This window comes from Oncorhynchus tshawytscha, linkage group LG26 (genome assembly GCF_018296145.1).
Source record: "Oncorhynchus tshawytscha isolate Ot180627B linkage group LG26, Otsh_v2.0, whole genome shotgun sequence".
NCBI lineage: Eukaryota > Metazoa > Chordata > Actinopteri > Salmoniformes > Salmonidae > Oncorhynchus > Oncorhynchus tshawytscha.
The window spans coordinates 31,099,294-31,109,718 of NC_056454.1; the positions used below are offsets into that span (position 1 = coordinate 31,099,294).

General features: G+C 42.8%; 1 pseudogene; it reads left to right on the plus strand.

Moving 5' to 3' along the window:
- Positions 1-2,368: 2,368 nt before the first annotated feature.
- On the plus strand, positions 2,369-9,751 carry LOC112223570 (annotated as a pseudogene).
- The last annotated feature ends 674 nt before the right edge of the window (positions 9,752-10,425 follow it).

The following is a 10,425-nucleotide window of genomic DNA, read 5'->3' on the forward strand; positions in this document are numbered from 1 at the left end:
GCAGACTCTGGGGCCTTTCAGAACAGGTGTATATATATATACTGAGATCATGTGACAGATCATGTGACACTTAGATTACACACAGGTGGATTTTATTGAATTAATTGTGACTTCTGAAGGTAATTGGTTGCACCAGATCTTATTTAGGGGCTTCATAGCAAAGGGGTGAATACATATGCACGCACCACTTTCCGTTTTTAACTTTACATTCATTTTTTTAAACAAGTTATTTTTTTCATTTCACTTCACAAATTTAGACTTTTTTTTCTATGTCCATTACATGAAATCCAAATAAAAATCAATTTAAATTACAGGTTGTAATGCAACAAAATAGTAAAAACGCCAAGGGGGATGAATACTTTTGCAAGGCACTGTACATGACAAAAACTTGTACAATATGGCCGAGCCTAACCGAACCACAGCTGACTGCGAGGAAATGTGCTTCGGTTACGTTCGGCTATTGTTGACATAGTGTGTCTTTTCTCAGAAAAGGGGAGATGTAGTGATGTCTAATAGATTTGTCCCAAATTGATTGGTTATGCGTGTCATCGTCATAACCGAATATGACTAGCCAAGCAATGACGACTAGCAGATAATAGCTCTGTGGACTGCATGTTAATTGCCTGATTTAAATGTCAGTAAAAAAAATTGTAACATAAGTTTAGTTTTTCTTTAACATCGACAACACACGTTAACTGTGTCAACTAGGACATCGGGGTAGACAGCCCTTTGTCCACAGCAACATTATTCTGCCCTGAAACGGTTGCTGTTCCTATACCTCTTTCTGAATGAAACAAAAAAGGATTTTATCGCTCTTTTCAGAAAGGAAAAGTAAGCATGTTTGTTTTTTCCAAGTGTCTCTGAACCTCAGTGGTAGTTTTACCTCTTGACTTCTCAAGGTTATTCTCACTAGTTGTGGTGAGGCTGGCTGAGGTGGTGATCTGAGTGAGGGGATGGGAGTTGGCTGGCTCACAGTTGGGGCCTGTGTGCTGTCCTCACTGGTAGACTGGGTGACTCCTTTGTTGTTCTGCTTCTGTCTCTCTGGAGTAGGTGACTCTGGAAAAGCCTGAAGATGTCGCCTGTTTCTCCAAGCGATGGTGCCGTGTGCAGTTTCGAATCTACTGGCAAATCCTTTTCATATGAAGAGAAATCATGGATAAAACGTATCGGTGCTCATCGGCCATTGGGAAAAGGTGAATCAGCAGATTTCGGAGACGTAATGGACACGTAATGGATTTCCGGGATGACTCGGAGGCGAAGTGGAATCCTTGGGCGAGCGAGTGGAATCGGAACTCCTCTCCTTCCTACATTCCCGTAGCCGTCCATCGATCCGGATTGTCAAGGCAATGAGCGAGTTGCGATTGGTCGGTAGTTCCCAGGCTGCTACCTCGTCCTTCACTTCCTCCGATAATCCATGCAGGAACGCGTCGAACAGCGTTTCCCGGTTCCAGGCACTCTCAGCTGCCAATGTACAGAAATCCACTGCATAGTCTGCCACACTGCGGGAGTCTTGCCAAAGCTGGAGTAACTTCCGGGCAGCCTTTCTCCTGGACAATTGAGAATTGAAAACCTCCGCCACAAACTCCTCCAGACTGAAGCATATGGCCGACTGTTGTTCCCACACGGACGTAGCCCAGGCGAGAGCCCTCGCGGACATCAGCGTGATGAGGTATGCTATCTTCGAGTGGTCGAAGGGGAAGGAGGAGGCCTGCAGCTCGATGATAAGAGAACACTGTGTGAGAAATACCCGACAGGTTCCCGACTCTCCAACGAAGCATTCCGGGGGAGGTAAGTGCGGTTCTTGGGAAACCGGAGTGGCCAGGGAGGCCGCGTTGCTAACAGCCGGGTTACTGAGGGGCTGGGAGGTTACCATTGTGGTAGGCTGCCTGACAGACAACCTGTGGAATTGCTCCAGCAATGTGTTCAACGAACCATCATGGCATTCGGCTAAGGTATGGAACCCATGAAGAAACTCCTTGTACCTTCCAATGGTGGCTCCTTGGGAGGAGACGGTGTTGCGGCGCTGGTCTGAGTCTGCTGGGTCCATCATGGCCAGTTTGTACTGTCAAGACTCAGGAGATGACCCAGATGCAGACAGTTTCGAAGTAACAACAGTTTATTTCAAAAGCAAGGGGGCAGGCCAATGACAGGTCAAGGGCAGGCAGAGGTCAGTAATCCAGGGTGGTGTGACAAAGTACAGAATGGCAGGTAGGCTCAGAGTCAGGAATACTAGAAAACAGGAACTAGAGAAAGACAGGAGCATGGGTAAAATGCTGGTAGGCTTGACAAAATAAAACAAACTGGCAACAGACAAACAGAGAACACAGGTATAAATACACTTGGAATAATGGGGAAGATGGGCGACACCTGGAGGGGGGTGGAGACAAGCACCAAGACAGGTGAAACAGATCAGGGTGTGACACCTCCTACTGCCAAAAGGACTAACAGCATGTACAACGGGTAGAGTAAGTCTAAATATAATTGTATTCAAATTCGAGCTTGTAGGAGACTATTGCCTCTTTTTTAGGGCGACTTTGGTCAGACTAATAATCAATGGATTAGCGATCTGATATTTAGACAATTCATAGAGCAATTTTTTGTCCGTTTCTTGTAAACTAGAAAATGTGATATAGGCTTGTCTCATGTGTTGAAAGAAACCAAGTAACAATTTAAAATTATGTACCTTTTTTAAGATTAAATAATTATTTTGTGTCACTGTAAACCCAATCTGTTATGATAAGCTTTTATTCACTCCATATCACCAGCCCATTTGGCACCTTTATCACTTTATTTTAATTGCACAAAAAAAGTTGAGGGACTTTTATGACACACACACAATCAAAAGTTCTTATGTGTGTCCTTGCCAATGTTTCTATAGGACAGCATCATGGCAGGCCAGACAGTATCCATGAAGGAACCAGTATGTCTGATAGAGAACGACAGTGATGGGAAGCTGTGTGTGGTACGCAGTGCACTGGGCATCCTGGACCAGATTGACCAGCATGTGGTAGTGGTGTCGGTGGTCGGTCTGTACCGCACCGGCAAGTCCTACCTCATGAACAAGCTGGCTGGTTAGAAAAAAGGTGAGTACATCCACAAAAGCATTTTTGAATCTATGGTCCGACCAGTCCAAACTAAAATATAAACACAATATGTAAAGTGTTGGTCCCATATTTCATGAGCCTAAATAAAAGATCCCTGAAATTTTCCATATACACAAAAAGCTTATTTCTCTGAAATGTTGTGCTCGAATTTGCTTGACAGGTGTGGCATATCAAGAAGCTGATTAAACTGCATGTACAGTTGAAGTTGGAAGTTTACATACACCTAAGCCAAATGCATTTAAACTCAGTTTTTCACAATTCCTGACATTTAATCCTAGTAAAAATTCCCTGTAATGGGTCAGTTAGGATCACCACTTTATTTTAAGAATGTGAATTGTCAGAATAATAGTAGAGAGAATTATTTATTTCAGCTTTTATTTCTTTCATCACATACCCAGTGGGTCAGAAGTGTACATACACTCAATTAGTATTTGTTAGCATTGCCTTTAAATTGTTTCACTTGGGTCAAACGTTTCGGGTAGCCTTCCACAAGCTTCCCACAATAAGTTGGGTGAATTTTGGCCCATTCCTCCTGACAGAGCTGGCGTAACTGAGTCAGGTTTGTAGACCTCCTTGTTCACACGCGCTTTTTCAGTTCTGCCCACAAATTTTCTATGGGATTGACGTCAGGGCTTTGTGATGGCCACTCCAATACCTTGACTTTGTTGTCCTTAAGTCGTTTGTCCATTTGGAAGACCCATTTGCGTCCAAGCTTTAACTTCCTGACTGATGTCTTGAGATGTTGCTTCAATATATCCACATAATATTCCCTCCTCATGGTGCCATCTATTTTGTGAAGTGCACCAGTCCGTCCTGCATCAAAGCACCCGCACAACATGATGCTGCCACCCCCGTGCTTACCGGAGAACCGAAGAATTTCTGCACAAACTGTCAGAAACCATCTCAAGGAAGGTCATCTGCGTGCTCATCGTCCTCACCATGGTCTTGACCTGACTGCAGTTCGGCGTCTTAACAGTCTTCAGTGGGCAAATTCTCACCTTCGATGGGGTCATGGTATGGGCAGACATAAGCTACTGACAACGAACACAATTGCATTTTATCTATGGCAATTTTAATGCACAGTGATACTGTGACGGGATCCTAAGGTCCATTGTCAGGCCATTCATCCGCCGCCATCACCTCATGTTTCAGCATGATAATGCACGGCCCCATGTCGCAAGGATCTGTACAGAATTCCTGGAAGCTGAAAATGTCCCAGTTCTTTCATGGCCTGCATAGTCACCAGACTTGTCACTCATTGGGCATTTTTGGGATGCTCTGGATCAACGTGTACTACAGCGTGTTCCAGTTCCCACCAATATCCAGCGACTTTACACAGCCATTGAAGAGGAGTGGGACAACATTCCACAGGCCACAGTCAACAGCCTGATGAACTCTGTGTGAAGGAGATGTGTTGCGCTGCATGAGGAAAATGATGGTCACACCAGATACTGACTGGTTTTCTGATCTACGCCCCTACTTTTTTAAAAGCTATCGGTGACTAACATATACATATGAAATCCATAGATTAGGGCGTAATTTATTTCAATTTTTTGATTTCCATCTTTGGACTGTAACTCGAAATTTGAAATTGTTTCATGTATTTTTGTTCAATGTACATAACAATATGCATGACCTCAACACTGTTATATGGATAAGGAATGATTATGTGTAAGATAATTATTTCTCATAAAGATATGGTAATAGAAATGTGAAACAGAAAGTGTTAACTTATGTACTGCATTTCTCATTCAGAGTTAGAGACAGATATGCTGCACCAAAGTACAGATTTGTCCTGTTCTGAACACATTATGCTATGTTTTTTTTTCTCTCCAAAATTGAAATTTCACACAGAGTTCATCAGGCTGTTGACTGTGGCCTGTGGAATGTTGTCCCACTCCTCTTCAATGGCTGTGTAAAGTCATTGTGGAAACTACAGTTTCTCTTTGTTTTACACCATAACATACAACCAGACAGCAGAGCAAACATCAAAAAAACATTTTTTTCCGACCACATTTGTTCTGGGTGGGTTGTGTAGATCAGGGTGCCGTTTTGCACTGGCTGTTAGTTTCACTTTCAGTCTGTCAGTATGATATGCAGTATAACTAGACAAACATGTTCATCTGAAAACCAGCAGCCTTGAGTCAACACTTTACATCCTGCTGCCTCTTTACAGATTCCATCCTAAGAACCGTTTTTATCCTCTGTCCTCAAGGTTTTGCCCTGGGAGCCACCATCCAGTCCAAAACTAAGGGCATCTGGATGTGGTGTGTGCCTCACCCTGAAAAAAGAGACCACACCCTGGTGCTGCTGGATACAGAGGGGCTGGGGGACGTGGAGAAGGTGGGAGGTCAAAGTTCACTCTGTCAAAAACCTTTTTTTTGGCTGTTTAGATGACAGAATATAACATTGCTATGGGTAAAATCCCATGCTATCTCAATAAACTGTGCCTAGTACTGATAGCTGATGTCATCATCTGTATATAATGTCTGACTTATAAATGTATGATGTATACCCTTTGATTCTAAAGAGTATAACAACTAAATAATGACCTATGAGGTTAGTTCAACTGTCATACCCCATCAGAACCCAAAATATAAGCTTGTTTTACTCCAATGTTTGTAAATGTAATTAAACTCTGTATAACATCATGGTTAACTACAATTATGATGTCACGGATGGTGAGTCATTGCACCCATAGCTCTATGAATTTGAGTGGTCACATTTCTCCAGGCCCATCCCTAATTTATTTCTATTTTTTTACCAAAACCGAGTTAGGGTGCAGCTTTGTTATTGTTTCAATTAAGGATTACAGCTTTGACCTTTATTTAGGTAGGGAGCCCATAAAATGGCGTATGGAGTAGACATTTAGTTACTGACTTAATTTCACTCTAGTATGAACAGAGTACCAATGTGTTCCTTCTGTTGTGTCTGCAGGGTGACGAGAAGAATGACAACTGGATCTTTTCCCTGGCTGTCCTGCTCAGCAGTACTCTGGTGTACAACAGCCTTGGAACCATCGACAACAACGCCCTGGAGAAACTACAGTATCCTTCAGCAGGCCTATAAAGAAATATAGATTGACGTAGTCTAATTTGGTTAGAGGAAATCTACAAACACAATCAGAGTAAGAATCAATCCTTTCTTACTCTTTGAACCAACCAGCAGTTTACTGTGTAGTGTTGTTTATCTGGGTTCATTTCGTCCTCAACCTCCCCCCACCCCTACAGCTATGTGACAGAACTGACAGAGCACATCAAGGTGAAGTCCAACCAGCGAGACGGGGAGGAATCTTCAGAGTACCTGCGTTACTTTCCTTCCTTTGTGTGGACAGTCAGAGATTTCACCCTGACCCTGGAGGTTGATGGGAGACCCATCACAGCCAATGAGTACCTGGAGAATGCTCTTAAACTGAGAACAGGTGAAGAGAACACCAGCTAGCACAGCTAACTTAATCTCTGAATATAAACTATGGTTAGATTGAATTTACCAATGTTGACAATACTTTTACAAATGACACGTTAGATATAAAAATATTAAATGCTTTTCTTCTACAAAAAATGTCACGGTTAAGCATTTAATTAGTTAATTAATGATTGATGTACTTTTCCTTTCATTTACAAAGGTCAGAGTAAGAAAGATCAGGCATATAATCTGCCTCGTAGCTGCCTGCGGAACTATTTCTCTCCTCGCTGGTGCTTTGTGTTTGAGAGGCCAGCCAGCAGAGATAAAATGAGACGTATGGAGGAGCTGACCGACGCTGACCTGGAGCCGGCCTTTGTGGAGCAAGCCAAGGAGTTCTGTGACCACGTCTTCAATGACGCCAAGACCAAGACCCTGAAACAGGGCCTGAAAGTTACCGGCAGACGTGAGTATTACAACACTGATATTGAGGATGGAAAGCAGTTATGAAAGTGGGTCATGATGTTTGATAATACAACTAAACTACTGCTGCTACTATTACCACTTCCTCTATTATTATAATTACGATTACTACAAGTACCATGACCAGTACAACTAACAACACCATTAGTACTTAAATTACTACTAATTCTACTACTTACTTTACTTATAGGCAGGGTAGCCTAGTGGTTAGAGTGTTGGACTAGTAACCGGAACAAAACAAAACACATACACACAGTCAATCTTAAGTTCAAACCACCGAGCTGACAAGGTACAAATCTGTCGTTCTGCCCCTGAACAGGCAGTTAACCCACTGTTCCTAGGCCGTCATCGAAAATAAGAATTTGTTCTTAACTGACTTGCCTGGTTAAATAAAAGGTTAAAAAAAATACAAGCACCACTGACCACCACAGTACTACCACCATCACTACCACATCTACCAGATATGCTGATTTCCTACCCTCTCCTGCAGTGCTGGGAAACCTGGCAGAGACGTATGTGTCTGCCATCCGGAGTGGGCAGATCCCCTGCCTGGACAATGCTGTGTTGGCGCTGGCCAAATTGAGAACTCGGGTGCCATCGAGAGGGCCAGGGCCCACTACCAGAAGGGCATGGCTGACTGGGTGGCCTACCCCACAGAGACCCAAGAGGAGCTGTCTGAAGTGCATGCTGTCATGGAGAAGGAGGCTGTGGCCATATTCATCAACAACTCCTTCAAAGACGAGGACCAGAAGTACCAGTTGGAGCTTATGGTATGAGAATGTAGATTCTATATTCAATGAGTCAATATTCAATTCAGTAATGTATGGATTTACAAGATGAGGATAATCTGTCATTTGGGTGAGCTACCCCTTTATGCAACACGTACATGTACATTTTAGTCCTTTAGCAGACACTTATCCAGAGCGACTTACAGCAGGGTTAAGGGTTAAGTGCCTTACTCAAGGTCACATTGACAGATTATTCACCATTTATTACCTCAACTGAACCAAAACATTCTGGTTTGTTCTGGTACATTCTGAACCAACCTCTTTCTATAGAAAGTGCTTCAAGAAGTGTATGATAAGATCTGTGAGAGGAACTACAAGGAGTCCCAGAAGTCATGCGAGTCCAAAATCCAATGCATCTTTGACCCCCTGGAGGAGAAAATAAGGGCTGGCTCCTACATGACCCCTGGAGGATACAAAGAGTATTGCAACGACCTGAAACTGGCCACCAGCGAATACAGATCTGAGGGAGGCAGAGGAGTGAAGGTATATTGGGGAGGTGGTGCTATTTTAGGATATTATGTAATTATGATGTTTTGTGGATGCTGGTCAAAGGAGTTATGAATGCACTGATGTGATGTTGAAAGTTAAAAATTATGTGTGGTGGTTCCAGGCTGAAGAGGTACTGAATGAGTACTTGGGAAGGAAGGCCAGCATTGGTGAGGCCATCCTGTCAGCAGACCAGTCCCTCACTGAAGCTGAGCAGAGAGCAGAAGGTGATATAGGTCACCATGAATATGCACTCCATGACCTGGCAACAACATTCTAATCACTTCCAAATGGAGGCTTACCTCTCGTTCTCTTTGATATTTATCTCACTCACTCTCTCACACATACTCTGTCCATCTTTCTCTGCAGCGGAGCAAGCAAAAAGGGAGGCATCTGAGCGGGAGAATCGAGCCATGGAGGAGCAGCTGGTTGTCCAGGAGAGGTTGAGAGCGGACCAGCAAAGGACGTATGAGGAGAATGTGAACCAGCTGATGGAGAGGATGGAGAGAGACAGTAGAAATGCCATAGCAGAGCACGATAGAGTTCTGCAGGCCAGACTCAAGGTAGGAATAAAAAAACACAAACATTGAGAAGTACACTTTAAAACTACAGTAACTCTAGCGGTAAGATTAACTGTATGTATGTGTTTTATTTTAATGACACAGTCCGTGATGTGTAAAAACAAACCTTGTAATTTCAGGAGCAGAATGACCTTGTCCGGCAAGGGTTTGATGACAGAGCACACCAAATGCAAAGAGAGATAGATGCCCTTAAGGGTGCGAAGGCACAAGAGGAAGAGAAAAAACCCTAATTTATGAGCACAGCTCTGGATACTGTTGGGACTGCAGCTGCATTGTTCCTTCCAGGAATAATTCCCAAAGTAGGAGGAATGGTTGTGAAATGGCTGTCTAAGTGGTTCTGAAGTAGGTTCCCGAGGAGGATGATGATCTATTATTCTTATAGACTTGAATTGATTGAATCTGTATTTATTGATAGTTGATTTATGGATTTAGGTTAAGCACTCAGTTAAGGTTTTAGTTTATGTTTTTTAATAACTATTTTGAATGCCTAATTATGATAAACTAATGCTTTTAGAAAACACACTTAAAAATGGTTTTGCACTGGTGTTTTTTAAATGTTACTATTACCAAATAGGCCTAATTTTTAACACTGATGATGTTTATATGCACACCAATATCCCGTTATTATTCGGGATACTCAAGTATTCTATCCTTGAGTTGAGAGTCATATCCCATTTACAATAACCCGAAAAATCTTGACGTATACTGCGTCGTGACGTTGTATTAGTTAATGTGACGACTGTTGCTCATCGAATGATTAAAGGTTTCTAATTGCGTGATGAACTGAATCAAGTAATTATTAACTCATTAACTTGGGGCACCGTGGGAAAATTAGTTTTATTGAGTTTCTATTTCCCAAATTAACTCAAATAATATCAGAATATCGATTTTACAACAGCCGCTAATTAATCGGTTACCTCTACAGTCTCGTTCTGAACGTCGCATAATCCGGGAATCTGGTCTCACCAATGAGTTCGTACCACACCAATCTTAGTTGAGTATTTATTTACTAGAAAGCTAAAATGATGATAAAAGATATACATACCCAAAAACACATTCTAGGCTATTGATTAGAACTTAGTATAATGGGCCAACACACTATGGCGCGTGTTACCCAAAATGGGGATTTAAAAGAGAGAGAAAAAGAGTAAGTACACAAGAGAAATATACATTTGGGTGAATTTGTCAGCTATGCTTATTCTAACCCTAGCCTTGCCCCAAACTGCCGCTCTTATGGGTCAGAATATAATGATGTAATTACGTGGGGAAGGTCTCTGTGGATTCTCGGTCTCTGTGGATTCACGGTCTCTGTGGACTGTTCAGGCTGCTCAATTACGCACTTCTCCGGCGCAACTCTTTGGTTGTCCTCACAATGTCAGTGTCCTTTTGGCTTAGGAGTCTGTTCCCTCGCCCTTGCTCTGGAAGGGCTCTTCTGAGGACAGACAGCTCTGTAGCTCAGAGCTCACAGCGTCGGAATGAAACAGTGTAGATACCACGATTTGATGGGGAGTGGAGGCTAGGTGGTTCGACTTGAATTCACCTGCTTAGACACAGCTACTCATCCGTAGCTTGGGTAGAAAA